The sequence below is a fragment of the Sorex fumeus genome, unplaced genomic scaffold (assembly GCF_029834395.1).
Source record: "Sorex fumeus unplaced genomic scaffold, SorFum_2.1 ptg000056l, whole genome shotgun sequence".
NCBI classification, from domain to species: Eukaryota; Metazoa; Chordata; class Mammalia; order Eulipotyphla; family Soricidae; genus Sorex; species Sorex fumeus.
This window is the reverse complement of record NW_026606113.1, coordinates 208,160-235,054: the sequence shown is the minus strand read 5'-3', so window position 1 is coordinate 235,054 and position 26,895 is coordinate 208,160. Positions and strand designations below refer to the sequence as shown.

At 35.8% G+C, this 26,895-nt stretch overlaps 1 long non-coding RNA gene across 1 annotated transcript in view; it reads left to right on the top strand.

Moving 5' to 3' along the window:
• The first annotated feature begins 660 nt into the window (after positions 1-660).
• Positions 661-26,895, top strand: part of LOC130034069 (uncharacterized) — a 220,289-nt gene continuing 194,054 nt past the window's right edge. The window contains exons 1-2 of the long non-coding RNA XR_008794058.1: positions 661-1,234; positions 3,077-3,197. This is a non-coding gene — a long non-coding RNA (uncharacterized LOC130034069). The remainder of the gene's footprint in view (positions 1,235-3,076; positions 3,198-26,895) is intronic.

Genomic DNA, 26,895 nt, shown 5'->3' with positions numbered 1-26,895 from the left:
CTCTTCACTGCAGCATATTATTTCAGAAATAGACAAACCTAAATGTGTCTTGAGGGCTGTGGACCTATCTCAAAAGACTTGTTTGCATACATCGCACTTAGAATCACTGGCTAGAAGCCTGATGCTCTTATAATTCTCTGAATATTCCCTAGAAAAACCTCTGAGTAACCTGCCAGGAGTAGCCATTGAACACTACTAGGTGAAGCCCCCCACAACCAGATAAGTACATAATAAAATGCCTTGAACATCCTTCTTTGTCAAATTTTAGAGTGTGTTGCCGAAAAGGACATATTTCTATTTTAAAATATCTTTTTAAAACTTAGAACTTCTTATTGGGCATACAAACATTTATATTGTATTTCCAAAATACTACAATCCAAGAATTTAACTACCAAAATGAAATGACAGACTTATATCTGTAGAAATATAACAATCTTGTTTTGTTAACTTATAGGTTAATAGAAGAGTAAGAGGTAAGAAATGGTTCATATTTCAGTTTACCATTTACTGTTAGAAGTCTAACACTTTTTCTTCCAATTCCATATTTTGCAGGCTATTTCTTTTGTTTCTCCTTCTCCTATTATTATTTTGGCAAATTAACTATATTAGTAAAACATTTAACATAACATACCAGGCAATACAGTGTTAAAGTGCTGCTTGAGTTGTTGAGGAGTTAGCGGGCAGGTATTGCAATTCACTGTAGCTGTAATAGAGGGTAATGTCACTTTAAGACATGTGATACTTTACAGAGGAGGGATGTATTGAAACAGACTATTGCTACTTACAGCACCGTATAGCAGCCCTGCTTCACATTTTGCTGCCTTACTCTGCCCTGAATACACTGGATTGGGGATGGTTCATCATTAACTATAAACTGGTTCTCATCAGGAAACTGCACATTATCTAACTACCACTTCAAAGGTCTCTCGTCAGGCAGAAGTGACGCCAGGAGAAGATTTAAAGGTGAAAATGACAAGGTTTCTACCCCTCAAACCTTGGTTCCTTTTCTGACAATACAGTCTGAATGAAACTGATGCCTTCTTACTGTGGAAACAGCATCTGAAGAAAAAATTATATTTTTAAATATTGAAAAAGAAGATTACTGGGAAGCTCTTTAAAAGACAGAGAGAGAGGAAAAAAACTCTCCAATTTGTGGCACAGATGGATTTTAGAAAGTGTTAGAGCTTTCCAATGAACACTAATAGAGCTCTCTGCTCTTGGCTGGATTTTTCAGGTAAGAAACCTTTTTAAGGATTTAATATTTGGAAAGGAGATTTTTAATCTGTTCAGTCACATCAAGAGAACTATGTAAATCTGGGTGCATTTTGGTGGGGGGAACACCTCTTAATAGAGACAACCTCTAGATAGTAAGAAAGTAAGTAATGAGAGTGATGTGCATGAATCTTGGAAATAATACTGAGATTTTTTTAAGTTAAGTGGAAAATAGAGATTGAAAAGTAAAATATTGCAAACGAGAATCAGAGTAATCAGAATTATTGACAAACTGTTAAGTTTTCACTGTAGTCATCTTCATTCCTAGTGTAAATTCACTCCAAGTGCATTGAACTAAAATTAACTAGCAGGCAATGTATGCCGTAGTCACCTCTGTTTTGTCTTTCTGTAATTTGGAAGATATTCAGAAAAGGTTCCCAAACACACTCATTTTAGGATTCACAGGAGGGGTGCTGCCATTTATCTCTACTAAAGAAAATGCATCTATCTCATGCCTAGTTTTAAGACAAAAGGGCCAAAACTGTTGTATACAAAAGTAAACAGTAGGCAGTGAAACTAATAATAAAGTGAATGGTCCATGTGAATCACAGGCTGTGGCATAAAAGGCATCACGCTGTTGAAAATAATGTTTTTCTACTTTGTTCTAATTATGGTTGTCACCAATTGTCTTTACAGTCATGAAACCTTATATAAAAACTACATCTCTCTCATAAAACCCACAAATTATCCTCTATTATGTCTGTATATATACAAACACATACACACATATATAATTTATTTTGCTTCCTGAACATCAGTTTTGGAAGAGTACCAAGTTCCATGAATAAAGAAGGCATGCTGAGAGGTTACTAGCATGCTTTAAACATATAGTTGAAATGCTTGAAGTATATGATTTGACAGGGAAAAAAAGAAGAAACAATGTTCCTTCCAAAGCTCTCTCTAGAAGAAAACTAAATATGTAACAAAGCGCTTGAGCAGAAATTGTTTTTCTCTTACAGGCTGAGTAAAAATGATACTTAAATTTGATTAATTTTGGAAATATGAAATGCAGCATAAGGTGTTGTTTGAGAAATCGAACAATATGTAGCACAGATGAGACTGTGTAGCGCCTAAGATTTTTATAGGTGCAGACAAGACAAAGTTTCAAAGCCTGAGAGAAGTGTATATTCAGCCACACATATGCCACCTGTGTATGCATATTCATCAACACTACACAACAGTTTCCACAAAGGAATCATAGGAGGTAATGCAATATTAAAAATCATGCTCACGCATTCTTGGATAGATGCAAAGACCTTGCATGCAAAACTCATTCTGACTTTCTGGTTGGAGACAAACCCTTATTATTTTAAGTCCAGCCGAAACGACGGGCTCTATCAGGAGATTACAACATGCCTCTGAGAAATGATCACTTAGGTTAGAAGACAGCATCATGATTAAAAATTCATGACTGTAGAATTAAAAAAAAAGAATCTGCTCTTTCCTTCCAGGCTTATGTCAGACTTGCAATGAAGTTAGAATAGGCAGGGGTATGCAGCTTTTCTGTGCCTGGGATAACGATCGATTAAAAAAAAATCACTACTGAGAGTCAAAAACTTTATTTTTGCATTTTAGCAATCTTTCAAATTTGGTGTTGCCAGATTTATGAAATAAATTAATGATCTCCTGGCTGTATTTTATCTTATTTCTATTTCAAGGCATGACCTCTGCTGAGCCATTAATTTCAGCCAGCAAAGTAGAGAAAGGACATGGCATTTGAGACCCCCTGGTTTCACTGCAATGGACTGACAGTGATGCGGTCTTGAGGCCTGGGGTAATCCTTTCTGTATAACATTCTCTCTAGAGAATGGCCATGGTCTCTGCGATGTCCTGGGTCCTGTATTTGTGGATAAGTGCTTGTGCAATGCTGCTTTGCCATGGATCTCTACAGCACACTTTCCAGCAGCATCACCTGCACAGACCAGGTAAGTCCAGCGGCTTCGCTGTGCAGCCTCTGGTCTCAGTGTTCTCTACTTAACAGATGGTCGAATGCAAGTGACAGAAAGTGCTATGTATGCGGGCAGCTCGTCTCTGCATCCCAAAACATATTGTTGGCTGGATCCTCTAGGGGAAAGGTTGATATGGAAATTCTTGGACGTATTTCCATTACTTTCTCAGAAAAGGTGGTTTTTCACTGAGTCTCCCTCCCACTTCCGCACACCTTAAGAAAAGATGTCTAAGGCTTTGGGAGACTAATCCCTATAGGGGAATATTCTCCATTCTGAGAAAAGTGGGCTAACTTTCCAGAGTTGTGATTTTAGGGAAGCAGAATATGATCTTTGCAAGCACTGATAAAACAATGTGCCTGTATTCCTGGCATACATTTTATCTAGTATACATGTAACAATTTCTGTGTGTGTAGTTAAGGATTTAGCAGATGTTAGCTCCAAAATGAATTTTGGAAGTAACTTGTCAATGAAATAGAGATTAAGTGGTAACTTACTCTTTCTTTCTAATTTAATATGTCTCCTTAATTTTCTCCCTTCACTTTCTGTTCGTGCAGTCTTTGATTGCTTTTTTTTTTCCTCCCTCGCCCGGGGCAGTTCTGGGACAAGTTTCCTCTTGCCGGATTCCTGATGCCCCCACCCGCGCTGGTCCCTTTATTGAATTTTGAGCTCCAGACACGTTTTGTTTTTTTCTTCCTGCTCGAAGTGTGATTCTTACCCTTGCGTGACCTGTGCACCCTTCACTGGAGATTTTGCTCTCTCGGTTGCGTCCGGCGGCTTTCTTCTTCCCGAACTCAGTTGTCTTGACCATTTCCTCCTCCGAACGGATTCCTTCCATTTTCTGTTTAGTTCCAATCTTTGCATCCGTTTACTCCATCCTCCGCCTGCTCCCAGCTCCCAGCGCCTCACCCCCGCCCGGTCGACAGCCAGATCTGGGCTCTGGGGACCAGTTGCGCACCCAAGCTTGCGTCCCCCAGGTCTGCGCTCCCAGTCCCTCACTCTCCAAATGCCCCCCCTGCCTCCTCGGGTCCACTCCAGCTGCGCGGTCCACCAGCTCCGCCTCTGCCTCTGCGGGGCTCGAGGCCGGCCTCCGCACTGATCCTGGGCTAAGCATCCTTGCAGCAACGCCTTCTGAGACGCCGCTCGCTTCCTCCCGGGCTCTGCTTGCCAGCTCTCGGCAGTGAAGAAGCGCGGGGGAGGTGGTCCCCGGGGGTCCTCCAGCGCCCTGCGCCGCGGGCGCCGGCCTCCTGGTGGCCGCTGCCCGGCCGGTCCCGCAGAAGGAGTGTAGGGGGCGGCTGAGGCCGGAGGCTGCCTTCGGGTCCCTGCCGCACGCGTTCCTCCCGCCCTGGGGTTCGGAGAGAAAGGCGTCAGGACGCTGGTGCCCCTGCAGGTGGACGTGGAAACCGCGCCGTTCTCCCGCATTCCTGTTAGTTGGCCCCTGAACTTGAAGCCGGCTCCAGCTCTGCCAAAGCTCCGGAGCTGCAGAACTCCGAGACCCAGTAGAGGCGAACTCTGGCTTGGGAATCCCCCGACCCCCCAGAGCCCCCACAATTTGTTTTGGCATAGATATCTTTGATTTGTTGCATATTCATACAAATAAGGTGGGAGATTTGCATTCGTTGTACTACTTAATGAGAAGCCTTAGCCCCTCTCCATGCCCCCCCTAAAAATGAAGTTGTGTTTTAGGCAAGCTCGCAAGTCTACTTCACCCCATACCACTTTTGACCCAGACTCAGAGTCTGAGGGATTGAGGGCATAGTTGAGATCACACAGCCCACCACCACTGCCTGCCTTTGGAAGTCAAGTTAGTCTGACTTCATATCTAGAGCCTGTTTTCTAAGACAGATGCCGAGTTGACTGGTATGTGCAAAGCACGCCAGGAGACCTCTTTGAGATGTGCTAACCTTTGCCTAATTTGTCAAAACTGTCAAGTCAATACCTGGACTCATTTGAACCGCAAACTCCTTTCTGCAAAGTGTTCTGGCACACACAAGCTGAAGTCAGAGCTGGAGATTGACTCACATTCCGGGACCTTGCACAACTTCACTTTTCTTCCCTGAGCCTAAATTCCCAGTTGAAGGGACACTGTGCTATGTCGATTAAAAAATCTAGGGAGTGCTTTGTAAACTGTAAAGCTCTTCATAGATCATGAATTACTAACATCCTCACTTAACCACTAGTAAATAGCACCTCTCAGATATGTTGTAGAACTGAAGGTATACTATTCACAAACCTTACAATACAGATAGAAAAATCTTTGCCTTTATTTTTGCTGTTTTTTTTACTACAGTTCTTTGCTGAAATGCACTATGTTTTATTTTACACTCTGTAGGATAGTCATAAAATATAGCAAAGTTTCACAGTAATTTTTCATTTAATCTGTCTCTGTTAATCAGTTACAAGATTACTGGTTTTGGTGGAAAGGTATGGCTATGTTACTTATATAAATACATGTCTTATGGGGTTTCTTATCAAAATGCTATAATTTAAAATTGAGAAACACATCATTAGGTTCTGACTTAAGTTAAACTGTCTTGATTTTTCCCATTATTCATTCTTAGAAACTGCTTTTCATCAATTCTCTTCCTTTGTGTATATTAAATAGCCCAAGAAAATGCAGCACTGAAACCAATTTCAACCCCAAGTGCTTATACATTGGAGGCCTATTTCAGATTCATTGATGGGATGAAAAAACTATAAACACTCTTTTTTGATGCAAAAGATGAAAATGATATTGAAATGCAAGTCCAATAGTTCTATGTAATATGTTTATTCAACTTCCTTGGGTCTTCAACAATAGCTGCAAAGATCAAAGTGATAGATCATGGACAAAGTAATAGTCTAGATTATTTCAGTCAGAATACAATCTCCTTTAACACAATTTTCTGTTTTGCTGTTTTAAGAGCAACTCTATGCTTTTTTTGATGAGTGCTGTGATGTTTCTCTTTGTGGGTCTTAAATCTTCAGGGACACTAATGAAATGTGGATAAAAACAAGAGAGAAATCAGGGCTAGTTATCTGTGACAGCCCATCCCAAAATGAGCAAATAAATAAATAAATAAATGGATAAATGAGAAAAAAAAGGAAAAACATAATCTCATTTTCTCAGATTGGTTAAAACAATTGACATGATGAGAAAAAATGAGACACCAGCAGACCCTGAGCTTTGCCACATTTGCCTAAGCTTGAAAAATCGCCTCTTCCCTAACGCAGGAGCAGTCAGACACCATGTGCATACCAAGTATTCAGGAAATGTGAAAAAATGACAAATCTTTCACTCAGAGACCTATATGGAGAGAGAGTGAAGGCTGTACAGCTGCCTCCTCACCTGCTAAGGAATGACTGGCCCCTCCTCTCACTAGCCTTTAACAGGCACCATTGCCATTCCTTCCACAGTAAGATTGATGGTGCTCTGATCTCATGCAGCCAATTTCAGTCTCTCAAGAAATAATCCACTACACTGACAGATGAGTGGAATTTGACGCGATGTTCCCCTCGTTCAGCCTGTGTACACCTGGATGGCACCAGCCAGCCAGGGGCCTTTAGGGGAAATGGTTAGAGATTTAGACCAATTTCTGCTGTCAAAACATGAAATCAGGACAATGTTTTCGTGAGGTCATGAATTTGTGATCTGTCTTCTCAATGCAGTTGGTTTGCTCACAAACAGAATGAGAACATGTTAACTAGAAAACACTGGTTTTAATGCATTCCCCTGCAGATCTAAGTATTTTCTATTTTCATGTGTATAGTATTAGAAGTGCGTCATTTATTTTCAGTTACTGATGCGTTAAGGAGGATTAAAAGTCAATCAAATAGAAATGATTTTGAAAGTTACACAAATGAGTGAAAGTGCTACAGAGGAACAAGTTTGTAATTTCAATAATTTAATATTTGACTAAATCAAGTTTCTAGTTTAAGAATGATGTTGGACATTACAATAACAATTTGAAGATTAGACATGTCTTTTTATATCTACTTAAATATATATATATATATATATATATTATATTAACACTTGGGGCCCCTCCCAGTAATTTTTGGCCAAGCAGACCTCAGTTCATTGTGAGTGCTCAAAATATGGTGTGGATAAGGCTCTGTGATTTCAGAGTTTCTCAGGGCTATTTCAGAGTGTTCCATGTGGTGGGAAAAAGTGGTAACTGAGATAGAACCAGGGTCAACCACATGTAAGGCAGATACCTAAATCCCTGTACTATTACTCCAGCTTTAATTTTGAAAAGACAAATTAAGCAGTGAAAATTCCAAAGTGGTGTGCCATGATTATATATAATCAGACTGGCTTCATCTTTTGATAATTGTTGTGAAAATATAGACATATATATTTATAAAGAATTGTTTGCTAAATGTAATTTATGCTTAGAATTTTTTTCTTTTTATAGATATTTGAATTATAACAGCATTTTTTAATAGATACTGAATTTCCGCTTTATGGGGATGTGTCTGTAAGGGGTTTGTCCTTGAAACTTAATAAACATATCATTACTATAGTTTGGAACTATATATGGGATTCTTTAGTAATTTAAAATTACAAAGATAAATTACCTGAGACAAGAAATTATAAGTACCTAATGAATTATTTATTCTTGACTCACTACTATCTTATTGACACAACTAGATGAAAATTATATATAAAAGGATTTTTCAAATAGAATTATCTACATAACTCAGATGTGGCTTGATTTAAAGTTATATCATACACTCCCAATTTATTTATGCATTTAGTAATATTCATTTATGATTTATTTATTGCACACTAATATCGCCACCATTTAAAGAGTGATACTTTTAATTGCGATGTTGGAAAAGCGTTTTTGTATTTCTTGTACTTTGTTTTTTGTTCAACCATTACAGCTTTATTTAAATCTCCTTGAAGAATATTCACTAGACTACCAAGGACTTATACATGAAAGGATTGTTCTATAGTGGTAAAATAAAAGAAGTAGTAAGAACAATAATGGTTGCATATTGGCTTTTTAAGAATGCATACCAGTACTGGATTGCTAAATGTAGTAAATTGAACTAAGGATTAGAGCAGACAGGCTGTTATTTGGTGTAAGCTGGTGCTAGTGATAATCCATTGATCATCTGATCAATAATATTGATCTCATTTTAGAGTGCAACTATGGACATTTAATAACTCCCCAAAACATCACAAGTAAGTAGATATACAGAAAAACAAATATTTCCTTTTAATCTCCTGAAATTATAAGAGAATAATTAAAATGTTATACAGATACTATTATGTGAATTCAAGCACATAACTAATTCATGATTAAAGATATTAGATATTATATCACTCTGCAAATATTCACAAGTGGCACAAAACAAATATGATCTTTCAATTGCTAATTTTAAAGTTTTTCTAAGAAAATAGCTTAAAATTGTTTCCAGTTTTCAGTTTTATGTGAGAGTTTCAAAGATGGAATGTATAATTGTTACATCATAGTTTAGAAACAATTTGGCAGTGTTCCTAAATTGTAAAATGTGCAAATTTGGACTCAAGTATGTTTTCAGGCATTTGTTATAAGACAATGATTAGACAAGTATGAAAAAATACATTTTAAGGCTTAGTTTTGGTAACAATGTTATTAATGGTAAATTTAATTTCCATCATAATGTAATTGGCAAAATAAAATATAGTGTATTCATACACTGATATTAAATGTAGCTTTCACAAAGGGAGAGCTATGTTTATATCTACAAGATCAGAAAAATGTTCATGATGTACTGCTGAGTGTAGAAAACAGAGCAAAATGCTCAGCTTCTAAGTCATTATGGTACATTCATAAAAAATAAATATATTCTTTATACTCTGGTAGTTAAGTTTGGTGGAAGAATTAAATAACAGACTTAGATTTTCCTAACATTGTATTTGAATATACTTATATTCCATGGAACAAGAGGAATAACCTGTACTGTTCTTTAAGAAAAAGCTTATCATATTAGCTATGGGAAATTTTAAGGTAAAATTAGAAGTCCATTAAAGGATCCAGTGTTAGCCAAAAGGGGAAAAGTAAGTATTATATGACACTTTTCCTTATAAAACTCTAAATCCAATAAAATATGCAGACCAGAATTTCCCATTTCATGAAACAAGTCTCTTCAAGATGTCCTTTGGCTGGGGTGAGGGTGTGTGTGTGATGGAGGGTTTGGGGGGAGGGTGGGTCAGGTCTCCTGTTAACTGCTGGGAAAGCACTCACTGCATGGTATGGAGATTTGCAGTGAATGTAAGTTAATGAAAGCTATTGTAAGATTTGTATATGGAATTCCCCAAAGTAGAGAGAAAGAGGGAAATTGTCTGCCAAAGAGGAGGGGTGGGATGGAGGGACAGGGATACTGGGGACATTGGTGGTGGAAACTATACACTGGTGGAGGGATGGGTGTTTGATCATGTATGACTGAAACTCAAACATGAAAAAGCTTTGTAATTGTAGTGTAAAATAAAATAAATAAAAACAAAAAATAAAAGATTTGTATATAGAGACCTGAATGTAGTTAACTCACATTTTCTAAATACTTATCTGAGTGACATCTATAATATCTATTTATATCAGTTCCTTATAAGCATACCTCAAAAGAAGACTAATATAAACATTTAATGGCAACATACATAGGTATGGATGTGTAATGAATGCAATATCTTTGTGCAGATACTTTTCTCTTTCATATTTGACAGTTGTTCCATGAATATAAAATAATCCAAAGAATATACTAACAATATAATTTTTAAATCCCTGATTTTCAGTCACATCATTATATATTGTTACTGTAGACTTAGAAAATAGAAGCATAGTGTAGAGGAACTGAAGAAACTTTCTTTAGCAAATAATGAAAAGTCACATACTTTCAATGTTTTTGTCGTCAAGAGAAATATTTGCTTCACCTTTGTACCAGGGAGAAAATAAGAAAATAACACCAAACAGCGTTTCTTTCTTTAGGTAAAGAGAAGATGGATTATTTTGTTAACAATTTGTACACACTAACTGGATTTTCCAAAGACAATGTTCTTACTTGGCATATTTTGGTTCATTCTTTTGGCTTCTTTTCTGACTTTAAGTCAAAAAGATACAGAAAAATATATCTTCATGGCAATGTCTTTTATCTCAGAAGGAAGATGTACATGCTGAATTACTAATTTGCTCATTAAGGGGATCCCATTGTCCATGAAGTAAAGGTGTCAACCTAAATCTCCATTAAGTCTAAAAGTGAGCAAGACCTTCTCCATAATCAACTATGGCCTTTTCTCTATTGAAATAATTACTCATATTTGCTTTATGATACCAGGATGTAAAATATATTTTCAGGACCAACGAAATCCTGTGCTGTGCAATTAATATAGAATCCCTGTTTCCATGTATAGATGAGCCATCATAGAGAAGGGAGACGGAGTTAAAGGTCAGCTATTGGATGAGGGGCTGGTAAGTCATGAAGTCAGACTTCCCACTGGGTGAAAAGATACGGATGTAAAGATATTGCATTCAACAGATATTTTCTGATTAACTAGGAAAGACATGCAGTCTTTAAAAATGCAAATACTGGCAGGTTGGCATCACATTAAACTTATTTTTGTATCTAATGGTAATGAGGAAAGAGCACCAAAATAGGATGTTGGGTGTTATTGATTTTTTCATATTGTGCCTAGCAGCTCCAGGGAGATGATCCATGCATTCCCAGAACAGTGTATTCAGCCAAATAGTTAAGTTTTAAAACTGCTCAAGAAAAAGAGTTCTATCATTAGATAAACATTAAGTACAACATTTTTCTGTGAACATATATGTTTGAAAGGAATCCTTCTGAAACTGTAGAAGAATTTTCTTCTGAAAACGTTTTGGATGTTGTCAGAGGCAAATACCTTCATAGACCAGCCCTGTAACAAATATACTGTACCAATCCAGAAGGCAGAGATTATAAAATGTCCCAAATGGTGGCATTAAATATGCACATCTAGTTGTTGCTTAGTTACACATGAGCTTGATTCAATGTGGTGTGATCCATTTATATTTCAAGAGAATCTAGAAATTTAGGATTGTGTGTGTGTGTATATATATATATATATATATATATATATATAATTTACTTATATTTTTTACAGGCCAAACAAAATTTGACTCAGGGTTATCTCATACCTACAGTCTATCAAGTCTATCAATTTGTAACCTCAAAAAATACTGTCTTCTGCTCCAGAATTTTATAATCCCTAATTATTTTATTAAATTATTTTATGCAAAAAGAATGGAGAGGAGAGAAGGTAGTGGGGTCAAGGAAAATTTATATCTCTATTCTCCTTCTGCTTTAAAAGGATGTCCACAATTGAGACTTTTCCAGTTATAGCAAGAATGCTAAACTACCATCTCAAAACTATATATAAATACAGTTTATTTACATATATAAATAACTATCTCTTCAATGAAGTAAAAAGCATAAACAAAGGTTTGAATCTTAGCTAAAAATTAATTAATTTTCTTTTAGATTTGGGAGAATAGTAATTTGCAAATATAATAAAAGAGAGAAAATAAGGCATGTAGTAATGTCATATTAAACCCCTTAATTTAATAATATATCAAAGTTCTCAAATCTAGTCTGCAGTCCACTAGTGTATTTTAAATTTATCTTGAAAGCCAATGAGTGTGTTTGTGGTTATTTTCTTGGGGAAATAATTTAAGATTATGAAATTCACTATGCTTTTATATAATATAGGTAATTTACTAGTGCCTATATTAGCGCCTAAATACCTGAGCTATTTTTCTACTAGAAGTGACACGTAACTGAGACTTGCTGAGCTTCTGTAATTCAGTATTCTACTAAGGAAACTGGCTACCAGCTCTAGGAAACACTGCAAAATGCCTGCATGCAAATAATTAGAATTTATGTAATTTGGGAAGGATAATTTGTTATTAGTGTATTATGAGTGTTATTTGAGTTGTTAGTGATTTTCAATCACTGCGGTCCTTGCTTCTTAATTATAAATTAGTGTTGGTTTAGCTTAATTATTATCAATTAACTTTGCTGTGGGCTGTTCTGTTAAACCTATAGTCAGTAACAGTGGATACATATTTGCACATTTTAGATTTTAAATTTTCTGGAGACTAGTTCTACAGGCATTTTGAAAATCGATTTAGAAATGACTAATATATTCTTACTGTAAACAAATACATGTGAGAGCATGTGTGTAGTTACCCTTAAATTGTTTTGGTGGGTACACTTATATAGATAATTTATATACTGTTTATAAACCTGTGCAAAACAATTCTGCAAATAATTAATATCTGTGGATTGTTTTTGCCTTTAAGTATTCTTTTTCTATATATGACCATATTAAAAAGCTCATCTTATTGATAAGTATAGTCATTCATAAATGCATCTGACTATTTACAACCTGAGTATTTTTAAAACCTCTGGGTAATAGAAACAGAGGAATAAGACTTCTACTTCCTCAGTATGCAATGACCAGAAAAGCTCCACAACACATTCACAGTGAAATTGTAACTAGAGACTAGACCATTGTGGAACTATGGATTTTAAAACGTTGTATAGCAAAAGTAAATAAATAAATCAAACTAATTTTTTGAAATAAAATGATTAGATGTAGGACAGAAAAACCTGGTCTCTGGAATAATACAGGTGAGGCTTATTAAATTGAGTTGTTTCTGTAGCTTCTTATGTCATCTTATCCAATGAAAATGCAAGATGCCATGTACTGGACATATGCTTGAGAAACTAGGTCACTGTGTGAACATTTGTAGAGCAACGTTTTGACAGCTACTCCCAAGATTGTTTAGAAGTAAGAGCAGATTTATGGCCTGCATACTGCCAATCTCCAGCCCTCTATCTCTCAGGCCTGAGAAATCAATCACAGTGATGTTCTCACAGAGTCTAGACGTGACTTCAGAATTGTTCTCAATCCTTCTCCAGGCCCTGTTTATCAGCTGATTGATACTGACATGTAAGTTTTGATTATGGCTGACCCGGGTTAATTAGATAATCATCTCCAGAATTTCTTATCCAAATTCATGTCAGAAAATATTTCTTAAAAAACAAACAAGCAAATCAATTAATCAAATTGTAATTAAATTTAAATGAACACATGTCTAGTAACTAATGTTTAAGATAGTACAGCTTTGGAGAAATCTGGTCATTTCAGGTTGTAGACTTTTCTTTCTATGATCTCTATGAATTTATGATTCAAAAGGTTCCCATTCTTATTTATCTCTGTTTGATGTTTAAGATGCAAAGCTGCTTCAGGTGTGTGGTCCCAGTAGGGTGCTATATGGTTATAAAGCAAGAAAGAAGTGTTTTATTCTATTCAGAGAAGATTTAGGGAAACGTTATCAATGGGTATAATTTTTGTTGGGTTTTAAATATTGGATAGAAATGATAGGTACCATAAGAAGTAATTGACAGCAGTCCTTCAACAAAAATATAAGAACAAGTATAAGACAGTAGTCAGGTAAAGTGGGTGGTAGACATTAAGGGTCTATTATCCCATAGATACTTACCTACTTTGAGAAACTTAGTACTATATCAATTAAGGGTAAACATAATTTAAAAAACTAATAGTGTTCTGAAATCTCAAGGGTCCTTTACCAATGTACCCTGAAGATCAACATGGATAGTTGGGTGAGGTTGAAAGGAGACCCAATAACAAAATATGAAGTTTATGCACCTTTGAATTTTTTTAATTTTTCTTGTAAAAGAATAATAAGATATTACTAAGTTTTGTTAAAGAAACTGCATATCTCTAAAGCTAAACTAAGTATAGTAATCTATAGTTTTAACAAGGAACAAGTTAATATTTTTATTCGGTATGTGTTTGTTGAGCACTAAATTAGTTCACAGAAATACATAGAATAATATGCTAGTATTATTCTGCAATAATACTAGTGATGCCACTCTGTAATAACCATTGTGTTAATACTGTTTTTGCCATCAGTCTATAATCTCAGATACCAGCAGTCAGGCAGTATCTTGAAACATTTTCTTTGGCATGTGGTTAAGGCCAAAAAAATTCTTAGCAAGAGTAGGTGAATTGTCCTAAGTTCTTAATATTTCATTAAATTTTTACAATAACCTTGTGGGGCATAACATATTTTAATTTTATTCGTAAATAATTTATCAAATAGAAGTTAATTGATTTATTCGAAATCATTTAGCATGGGAAGGCAAATTTGAGGTTGTGTTGGCCTCTAAATAACAACTCTGATATGAAGTATTACCTAGGATATGACATTTGCTATGTACCAAAATACAACACGGTGGGTACTATTATTTTATTTTTCCAAAACTTTATAAAATATGGATAATAATCATAAAACTGAGAACAATAGTTAAGCTGTGTATGAACTCTCAGTCAGTTGCTATTTGCAGCCCAACCAAATACTACTTTTAGTACATACTACTTTCTAAATATTAGGAAGCTAATCTTGGTACATTCAAATTACAGTACAGTTGCATTGTTCTTCATTACAAGGAAGCTTTTTCTTGGGTAGTTAGCTTGATTATATCATGTAGTAATTTCTAGGGCATTTCCTGAATAACATTTTATTTGTTGAGCAAGCAGACCTTAGCAAGAATACGCCTTTTCTCCTGACAACAGCACCTTATTTTTATAGGTAACTTTTGTCTCCTGATAATGGTTCTTAGATTTGGAGACTGTGCTCCAGGCAGGGAGACTGCAGCATAAGATAAATCTGCGTTTATTAGACTCAAGTCTCAGTGTAGATTTCTGTTTTACTTAAAATGAAGTTATAAATCATTCACACTGGAAAAGATTTCCCTCTAAGTGCAATTTAACTTTTTGATAAGATTTTTTGACATTTATCATATTGAGACTTTATAAATTATCTAGAATATTGTAAAGTGGACTGACCTTTTTGGTAAGAGGTTTGATCATTTGCAGCAGTCTTTTTTCTAAAATATGGAATTTTCTGTCTTTCAGATAAACTTGCTTATCTCATTACCCAATAACATGTTAGGGAGAAATTGCTTATATAGTGGAACATAAGGTCTCACTTTCAATTATCTTATTAATAAAGTAAATTTTTCTCTATTTTAAAAATATCCCATGTCCAGTGATGGCAACTTCCTGATACAGAGATCACTCTTCCTCTGATCATATTATATAGACATTGCTAACTGGAACATTTTTTGTATATGAATTCAGGTTCAGTCTCTAAATCCTTTAGCACACAAAACAGAGATCATTGAACTGTTACAAAGGATAGTATTCATATGGAAACAACCACAACAGTCATGCCCAGGACAATAATTCACACCTACTATATCAGATAATGTATAAAGTATCCTCCAGGGATTTATTGCTTAATTTTGAAATATTATACATTCTTGATCTAGGCTACTCTAATATGTAAGTGAATTACCCCTCTGGCATTTTATTTCCTTAAAAGCTCACCATTTAAATGATTAAGTTAATACATATAATCTAATGCCCTACCCATAAATATGAATTCATGTTTATAGAACCTCATCTTGTGGACTTGAGAAAGGAATCCAGATGTCTGTTCATACCTGTCACATAATTGATGTCCATCAAGTGGCTTGTCATTGTTTTGTGATGCAAATATATGAACATGAAAGCAAAGATGATTTAGAAGGACTGTTGAGAACAAAAATACCCACAGTATTTTATGGCATAAAATTTTGCATATATGCATTTTATTACATGGACTTACATACTTCATGATGATAACCAAACCTTCCGATAAAGTCTGTGTACTCAGAAATAATAATAATAATAATAATAATAATCTGATTTCTACTCCAGAATATGTAATAGTAAGCCTTGAGGTCTATATCAATATGAACAATTTCTCCTTCCAAAGCATAATACTGATAAAGGTGCTTTAGTCAGTAAATTTGTTAAAGCTGTATGATACCAATAATACGGAATTTGATTAATTAATTGAAATATTTGATCTATAATTCATTAATGAAATAGAGTAAAAAAGTTATAATTAATGTTTAATGTTGTGTGAGTCTCAGAATGAATTTCTCTTAATGTAGGAGTACTGCTATTTATTCAGCCACTGATTAGGCTGATTGATTTGGGCATGAACTCCACCATACTTTTTTTTTCTTTTTTTCATAATTTTATTTATTGAATAACCGTGAGAGCAGTTACAAAGCTTTCGGGTTTAAGTCTCGATCATACAATGAAACACATGTACCTTCACCAGTGCCCATTCTCTGCCACCAAAAACCCAGTATACCCCCATCCCACACACCCTCCCCCTACCTTTGGGGCAGATAATTTCCGCATTACTCTCTCTCTCTACTTTGATTACATTCAATATTTTGACACCAGACCCACCATTATTATTTGGGAATTTACCCCAACACTCAGATCTGCTGAAAAGGCAACAGTAGCAATTTGTTTTCTATTGCTGGTTATGAATAACATATGATGTCGCGCAGCTGCAGTAGTAGCTACGCGATTGTGAAATTCCGAAACTTTAACAATTAAATCTGGAGGGATTTCTGCCAAAACCTGCTTGATTAGGAGCCAGAGAGGCCAAGACTCGGAGTCTCATTGGGACAGGGAGAAAAGGACCGGTTCCATTCCCATCCTGTGAGGTCCCACGTGTCTCGTCACTGCGGACCCAAACCTGTCCAGTGGTCTCTGGAGGATGACGGCCACCGGGCCGTCAGGAGTAACAGGCCAAGGTACGAAACCTATTCCCGCCAGGAGTGGCCCAGCGCCAGTAACCTACTGCAGGAACAGGATGCATTTCTGCCAAAAGCCATTGGGTTTTGAGATTTGTTTCTGAGTCCCTGGGATCATGGCTGGTAAGCAGTCTGATCGGGAACCAGAGAGGCCATGCCTCCAATTATATAGCTGAGCCAGAGGTGATTTGTGGGTGTGTCTCCCACATACCTAACTTTTGGCCATTTACTTTCTTGGTAAACTTTGCCCCAAGTTTTTGGGGTCTGGCCAAAGGTACAGCAGCAATTTTGGGTTATCTGGAAGTCTGAAGGCACCATCAGGCTGCAGAAGAACTCACCTCACAGGTACAGATTGACCTGCTGGCAGCACCATACCCCCTCAGAATGATTTTTTTTAAAGGTGGGGTACACCTCTTGGTACTCAGTGCTTATTCCTTGCTCTTCACTCAGGGATCACTTCTAGAGGGTTTGTAGTATCATTTGGGATACTGGGGACCCAGCCTGGGTTGGCCATGTGTAAAGCAAGCACCTTACCAGTCGTACTATTGCTCTAGTCCATAGATTATAACCCTTTAATATGTTTACAGTCCTCTGCTCTGCCAGCTGAGCTATTGAAGGGCTAAAAGAATCACTAGACTAGTAAAATCTCATGCAACTTATTTTTAAGTCCTTGGGTATACTTCTTTTCCATTAATTTTGTGTTTGTAAGTTTCTTTTCTTTTTTTTATTTACAATAATCCTTTCCCTCTTATTAACCATGTCACTGTCACTGTTCTCCCATTGTTCATCGATTTTCTCGAGCGGGCCCAGTAACGTCTCCATTATGAGACTTTGTTGTTACTGTGTTTGGCATATCGAATAGCACTTATTCACCATATTCAATGATAAATAGAAGGTCATATATTCATTGATAAAACTATTAATATCTTAATATTCATGGCTTTATTCTAAGTACATTTATGCGTTCAGCAATGCTTCATTTGTATCCCATATTTTCTACTCTAAATGCAGTATAATAACTTTGTGTATTAAGCGTTATCAAGGTAACATGGTGTCTAACAGTTTGAGAATTATTGAAAGATAAAAATATGCTAACCTGGTCTGTAAAAATGGTACTGAAGGTTAATATGGTATCTAGTACTTTCAGCAAAAAACAAAAATATGATAAACCAGCTGGAGAGTAAGTATAGTGCTCTTGCCTTGTAAGTGACTGACTGTTCCATCTCCTGTATTCCCTATGGTCACCTGGGCATCACCAGGAGTAATTCCTGAGTGTATAGCCAGAAGAAACTCTGAGTATCACTGGGTGTGACTCAAAAGCAATATATGGATGAGGCATATATATTTATCATGGTTATTCATATCCATATATGATAAACCATGATAAATATATATCATATATGTGTATATATATGTGTGTGTTTTTGAGTGTGTGTATGTGTGTGTGTGTGTGTGTGTGTGTGTGTGGTTAAACCATGAAAAACCAATAGTGTGTTTTAAGACTCAGGAATTTGAATTATCATGTCTGAATAGTTTATGTAAAGAAGAATGTATTAATGTTATTATAAGATGATGAAAATATTGGCATTGATGTTTCAGAGTCTCTAAGAACAGGATCCAATAGGCAAGAACTCTCTATTGCAGAGGTTAAAGCTTTATAGAAGTATTGCCAAATTATTTTATAAAACTTTATTATCTCCTTTATACTGTCTTCATCAACAAGAAAGCCAATTAAGTATTTCTGGCATGTAAAGTATTCAAGGAGTTTTACATTAGTATAAAGGATTTATTAATTATAATCTTTCATAAGTCTATTTATATTCAGTTGTGACACTAATAGCTTGCCAAAGCAAACTAGAGTTAATTTTATTTAATTAAATTTTTGAAAACAAGTAAAGGCAATTTATTATTATTGTAAACAGAAATCTCTATTGATGTACTTGTTTATATGAATAAGATATGGCTTAAAGTAATTTCTACTGAGTATAGGATGATTCATCAACGGAAAATAAATAAATAAAGGCCCTCCCGTTGATCATCGATTTGCTCGAGCGGGCCCAGTAACGTCTCCATTGGAGACTTTGTTGCTACTGTGTCTGGCATATCGAATACGTCACGGGGAGCTTGCCAGGCTCTGCCGTGCGGGCGAGATACTCTCGGTAGCTTGCCGGGCTCTCCGAGAGGGGTGGAGGAATCGAACTCGGGTCGGCCATGTTGGCTGCGTGCAAGGCAAATGCCCTACAGCTGTGCTATCGCTCCAACCCAACGGAAAATAACATAAAATAATATAATATATAATAAAATATAATAAAATAATAACTGGAAAATTGCTACATTAGATTTGGAGATCAAAATTTCACACATTATTTGCAATCTTGTTTTCAATGTCTAGAATTGGACCCAGAGCTCAGATGTATGCTCTTCCCTGAGGAAGAGAATCCCCAAATTTGAAGTTCCTCTCCCCAACAATGTTTAATTTTCACCTTGTATTAGTTAAACATAGGCATCTATCCAAAAAATCACTGTTAAAACAAATATCACGATTTCCCTATTATGTGCCATGAGGATTTCTAAAAGCATCTATTCACTTTTACTTTATTTCTTAAAGACATTATTTATGGGGAAAGGGTCAAGATATTTCAAGGCATCCATGAGTAAAAGCAATAAGTGAAAACTGAAGAAGTAAGAGTCACTATACCAAGAGTAAGAGATGGAGTTTGGGCAGTAAAAGATTGTTGACAAATGTAATAACTATACGAAGGCCTGCAGGCAGAAAGGAATATACCTTTTTTAAAACCTATAGAATATTAGAAGATCAGAGAAAAGACATGCCTTTGTCATAAGTTAACATTTTAATGCTTCAGTTATTTTTTGTTTTTTTTTCTTCCTTTTGGGCCATTCCCAGCTGTACTCAGGACTTACTCATGGCTCTGTGCTCAAGAATCACTCCTAACCTTGTTTAGTCAACCATATGTGGTGCTGGTATTTGAACCTGTGACAATCTTATGCAAGGAAAACACCTTATTTCTTGCACTGCCTCTACAGTCCCTGTAAGTGATTTGAAGACAATAAGAGTCAAAAAGTGAGGATGGCTCTGGAGAAAAAATATATATATATAGTACTTCTTGATTATGTCAAATATTTCTGTATACATTCAAAATAGGTTTTTATTAATTATTCACCACATGTATGACACTGTGCTAAAAATTTCATATTATTTTATTAATCTTTACTATGAGACAGCTACTCTATATTTTTTGTTTGTTTCTGGGCTACATCTTGTAATAATCAAGGGTTATTCTTGGCTCTGCACTCAGGAATCACTCCTAGCTCGGGGGATCATACAGAATATCAGGGATCTAACCCAGGTCGGTGATGTGCAAGGAAAAGTGCCACCTGCTGTACTACCTATCCACCCCCAGAGAGATAGCTACTCTTATTTTCTTTAAATGAGGAAAATACGATTTAGAGAATTTAAATAGCTTTCCTCCAAGTGCATAGATAGTAAGTGGTGAATCTAGGATTTAAACTAGAACAATCATTCCAGATCTCATATTCTTTTATTTTTTCTGTCTGTGTGTGCCTGTGTGTGTATGTCTGTGTATCTCTCTCTCTGTCTCTGTCTCTGTCTCTCTCTCTCTCTCTCTCTCTGTGCGTGTGTGTGTGTGTGTATGTGTGTGTGTGTGTGTGTGTGTGTGTGTGTGTGTGTGTGCTACACCTGGTGATGCTCATGTCTTATTCCTGGCTCTTTGTTCAGAGACTACTTCTGGCACTTGAAAGACCACATGCAGTGCCAGAGATAGAACTCGGGTTGACCACCTTTAAGATCATTGACTTAACCCCTATCATACTGATTCAGCATCCCCCCCCATACTCTTCTAAATGACTATCTCACTAAATTTTTTGCCTTTGTCAGTATAAATTATTTTAGTAGTTTGATATCAATATCAAAATAAATATATTTCATAATAGGATTGATTCACAGTCATGGTCTTCCCATTATTCATCCATTTGCTTGAGTGGGCCCAGTAACATCTCCATCATGAGATTTGTTACTGTGTTTGTCATATTGAGTATGTCACAGGTAGCTTGCCAGGCTTTGTTCCAAGTAGCTTGCCAGGCTTTGCCATGTGGGCGAGATACTCTCAGTAGCTTGCCAGGCTCTCCGAGAAGGGCAGAGGAATTGAACATGGGCTGGCTGTGTGCAAAGCAAACGCCCTACCGCTGTGCTATTGCTCCAGTCCAAGGAAAGCATGTGTTTAAAACATTACTCTTCATTATGGCAAACAAAATAGTACTTCACTCGGAAGTGACATACATCCCTTCTGCTTGAAACTTATTAGCCTAGGGCTGATACACAGCAGGTAAGGTGATTGCCTTGCACACACTGACCTGGGTTCGATCCCTGGCATGACTCAAAATCTTTAAAATAAAACGTTAGCCAAATTAGAGTATGGACAGCCCATTTTCCCAGGTGGTCCTTCTGAGACACAGCCATGATATATCAGAACTTTGTTCCAGAAGGTAGAGACTGGTAGATAAATTCAGTGGTAAGAATTTATAACACCCTAAAATTTCTCAGTATTTTGGAGATAATAATTTTATTATTTAGTACGTTTGCACTTTCAAATACTTGAGTTTAAATCACTAAGTTCACTTCAGATTTTAGAAGTTTCCAGAAATTGCTCCATTCATAAAGAAAAGGGCATCCAAGCTAGTGAATTTAAGGGGGAAGAAAGTAAAACAAGCAAAACACCCAATGTCACACCAGGCATTCAATTTTGCTTTTAGTTTTCACATAGCTGACTTTTTTGTGAATAGGAGTGCCTAAGCCCAGCTCTTCATCTGAGTCCTGTGAGGCAAACCTTAGAGATTTTGAAGATCTTGCCCTTTTATTCACTGAGTCTGTTTCTCATTTTGAACACTCACAGCCATTCATGAACTTCTTTTCCCTTTACCTACTCATTTGTATAAACTGATTCCCAGTTCTGTGAAGAATTATTACCAATGAATTAAGCACCAAAGCATTTAGTACTATATTATTTGGAATATTGCTGTTCGCTTTTGATGAAACTTTTATAAGGCATATTTTCTAAGTTGATAATATGTTTCCATTACTCTTGTTATTTTGTTATTTTTTACTTTCACTTTTAAAAGGGTATATGTTTCTAGTTGTCAGAGAAATCAGTTATGGATCAAATGCACCCATTTGTCATGAATCAATGTATATGAGTGCTTTGATGACAACAGGAGACAAAAACACATAAGGATGGATGCTGACTTTGGAAGAAAAAAATTAATGAAGCTAGGAAAACTGTGATAACAGAGAACAAAGCAATTTTAGGTGCTAAAGGACTTACTTTCAAACCATAGGAGTATGGTAATATTATTTTCTTTCCTCTTTCTTTAATTATATTTTAATCCATAGTGATTTCAACTGAAGGAAGTTCATTTACTGAGAGTTAGTTTTTCTGAAAAATTTTATTTAATAAATAGGGAATTCTTTTACCTTAGAATTAAAAGTGTTTGTTGATGGGGATGACAAAAAACTGTAATTTATGCTTGAGTCTAAAAAGAGAGAAGAAAAATCAGTAGGCAAGCTTGGTTCATCAATACTCTGTCATAAATGTTATTAGCAAGACGCTTCAGGAAGACAGCACTCACATATGAAGTTTAGTTTTGTGAAATTTTACTTTAAATCTGACCTTCCACCTGTTATTTCAGGTAGAATAAGTCCAAGACAATTATTCTGCCAAGATCATATAAGACACCCCAAACTCTCTTTATTTACACACACATACACATACACATCATCATCATCATCATCATACATTGCTTTGATATTCAAAAATTTTACTTGAATAACCTAAAAGTTCAAATTGCCTTAGTAACTTTTTTGACTATACTTTTAAAGGACACTTCATTTGCTACAAAACATATGTTTCAAGTGCTTGTTGATTTACCACTTTGTACTTTTTCTGTTTTGTTTCCAGGTAAGTAGAAATTGAGACCACTTTCTCTGGCACAGAATTAGGTTTTTGTTCATTTTGTTTTGGTTTGTACAACCAGTGTGCAGGGGCATGCTTGAGACAGCTTGACGGCCACTACTGTTGATACTCCATCAGCTCCCTTGACCTGACACTTGGCCCAGGAATGTTGGGTGTTATCAGCATCATCCTAGCCAGAGTTCAGGGAGCACACAGTACCAGGGATCAAACTTATGCTTTGATCTGACTTTGCTCTCAATGATCACTCCTTAGCGGCTCAGGAGACCATCAAGGATGCCGGGGATTGAGCTCAGGTTGGCCATGTGCAAGGCATGTGCCCTCTCTGCTATACTTCCTCTTAAACTCTACTGTAGTAATTTTTAATCTTAAAACCGATATACTTCATCTCCAACCCTCTTTTATTCATTTTATCATCTTGGTTAAATGGCAATTCTATCCCTCTTATTCTTCCTATCAAAGTATTTTATTTTCTGTCTCTCAACACCTTTTGGATTTTTCCCTCGGAGATCATATTCACTGTATCACAAAAATATTTCCCCTAACTTTAAATATATGCAGACTCCAACTGCTTCTCACCAACTCCACTGCTGTTTGCCTCTTCCAAGTCATTATTTCACTGAGGTGGGCTATTTAAAAGTCTATGGTGTTTGGGAGGATCCTCTCAGGATGGGAGATGCATGCTGAAAGTAGACTATAGACTGAAAATGACTGTCACTCAATGCCTCTTTTGCAAACCACAGCACCCAACAGGAGAGAGAGAACAAAAGAGAATGCCCTGCCACAAAGGTGGGGTGGGATGGGGGGTATGGGGGTGTCAGAGGGATACTGGAATCATAGTGGAGAATGGGCACTGGTGGAGGGATGGGTACTCGATCATTGTATAACTGAAACCCAAGCACAAAAACTTGTAAGTCCACAACTGCGACTCATGGTGTTTCACTAATAAAATTTTTTAAAAAAGAGAAATAAATAAATAAATAAAAGTCTATGGTGCTTTTTCCTTTTCCATTTAGAGACTATTTCCTTAGAGCAAGCAAAATGGTAGGGTAAATGGTCATATATCTGATTCAGTGGCTTCATATTTCAATCAGGTAAGAGTCAAAGTATTTCCAATGACCCTATGTAATGCATTCTTCCCTTCATTTCCATGCATCTTCCAGTACCCTCCTTTTTCTCACTCTTACAATCATCCTGGCCTTCTTCTTGTCCTTTTTTGGATGAATACATACACTTTATGGTCATTGCCTTTTGATCTGCATGGAACATTCTCCCTCTGGTATGTGAATGCCATCCACTTAGCCTACTTTACATCTTTGCTCAAATATCACAATTTTAGTGATATTTTACCTGTTACTTAATTTTTTTCTTTTCCATGCTCCATTTTTATTTATATGACTGTTTGAACTACTTTTTGATGACTTGCAATATCTTATTTATATCATCACTTATTAAAGTTATCACTTTCCCCCCATTTGAATAACATTAGAGCTAACTACCACTGTACCCTTAACAACTATCCTGTCAGTGCACTTTGTTTCTGGAAAAAGGGCATGGTTATCTTGAGATGTCAGTCTTCAGGAAAATAAAAAGTTTTCTCAGACCACATGGAAGGTACTGAGTTACTTCGAATACATGAAAAGTTTATGATCTTTACTGGTAAAATATTTCTGTATGGGTTACCTAAAATTTTTAGTTTCTCACATTGCACATCCCCACCCCTCAAACCACTTCACACACAGGTATTCTGCAAAATTCTAGGGATATTAGTGCTAAGATGGAATATCTGGGTTGCTCAGAATTTCGTGGCAGATCATAATGGAAGTCCAACATGTCATACCAATGAGCCATTCAGATGTATAAACCGATTGCTTCTTAAAGACCATCCTTTTCCAGACTAATTGATTGTCAAAGGAAATTGTTCAGCTGTGGGCTATGACAGGACTATCACTTGTGGAACTCCAATTTTTCTTCCAACAGCCCAAGGTTACAATAGCTATTTTGGCAATTCTACCACTCTGACAACCCAGGTTGAGTTTATCATCAATGAAATTGCCAGGTTTCTTTCCCACAACACCACAGTGAAGTCACAGCTCCTCAAGCCGTTATTTTCACAGCCAGCTATTTGGACCCACGTGTGAACTTTAAATTTGTCCCTGTTACATTCTATCTCATTAGATTTTAATCTTCATTCTATCTTATTAGGAGCTTAATAAATTCAACTTTTCTCAGCCAACATACAAAGCAGACTTCTCAGTCTAATGTTTTTGAATGACTAGAGAAATCTAGAAATGAAATGTTAGAAAATTTATTCCTAAGCATTAATTAATACCAAATTTTAATGGTGAGACTATGCCTACATTTCATCATTTGTGAGACTAAGAGGGATGTTGAACATTTTCTTGTATATGTCATTGAGATGAAAATTCCGGAATAAGTATTTCAAAAGCCATTTACAATAGATAATATAAAAAATAAATAGATCATATATGATAGATATACAATAGATTATTACAACAATATAAATATAATGAGAACTATGTATGTGGTTTAAAGTGTTCACGTTTTAAAAGTTTTAAAAATAAGTAAAATTATTTTAGTAATTTTTTTTGCTGAAAATATTTAAAAATATTATTTCATTTGTTTCCCAAACTGGTGTAAGAAATTTCCATAAAACAAAAAAAATATATTCGCCCATAGTTCTGGAACCAGATGTCTAAAATCAGGGGCACAACAGGGCCTAGTAGACTCTGTCAATTAGTAATCACTCCCTTTGCCTCCTCCAGTTCTTCAGACTGTTAAAGCTCCTTGACTTATGACATAGTCACTGTATTTCTACGTTTATAACCGATTGCCTCCTCTGCATCTTACCATCAAATCTGCCTTGAGTTGCCTTTTATAAAGCTAACTTTCATTGAATTAGAGTTCACCTGAGTGTTCCAGAATAAGTGCCTCTTCTTAAGATGCTTTATCCTTTTAATTTTTTTTTTTGGAATGTAAGATAGCATTCCCTTGTTTATAACATAAGCCAATATTCAGAGATTCTGAGTATTAAGGAAAGGTCATTTCTTTTAGGGGAACATAATCCAGTCTTTCACAATGGTTTTGGCCATGTGTAACCAATACAAATGACTATTCATGAGATATTTTGTTGTTCTTTTCTTTTGTGCATAGTCCTTAAAATATTTTTGTATTTTATACTAACAGCACAAGTCAATTCAGATGCTAAATTTTATTAGAAATAAATACTATTTTGTCTTCAGAGTTTATCCAAATAATTTTATCCAAATAATTAAACTCTCAACAGAGTTTAATTATTTCCAACTTACTAAAAAGCTTTTCAGTAAACGAAAATATTCATTTAAAATTTGGAATCAAATAAATCAATGTAATTGAAGTTTTTATTTGGTCTCATTTTAAGTGCTCAGTATCTGAATTCTGCTAGTGGTTAATGAATATAACAGTGAAGTGCTAGAATTTTCTTCAGTAGTTAAATATTGAATTTAACGTAAAGTAGTTGGTCTACTCTTTTATATAATGCTGATTTAATATTAGCATTGTTTTAAAAATAATTTTACAACTATTTTTAATCATCTGCAGTGGATCAAAATCTAAAAATCTAATAAATGATATCTCTTTTCTATGGCATTTTTTAGTTGAACTAATTTTGGCATTAGTACCTTGTATATTTGCTTATTATTAGAAATTATGATGAGATTATATATGATAGAACTACTGTAAGTAAATGTCTGAAAGTGTTTACCTAAGAGTCACTTTTTTTCTAAGGAAATTCTAAGCTCAGAACCTATAATTCTTTGTTTTCAACTTTCCCCTAAGTATGCTCTGAATGCCCTTCTAAGGTTCTGTATCAACTTCTTTCAGGACATTAATTTGGTGTTTTTTAAGATGAAAAAAATAAGAGAATATGCTGAAAATGTCAAGAAAGTGAATATTACTGGAAAAAAATACATTCT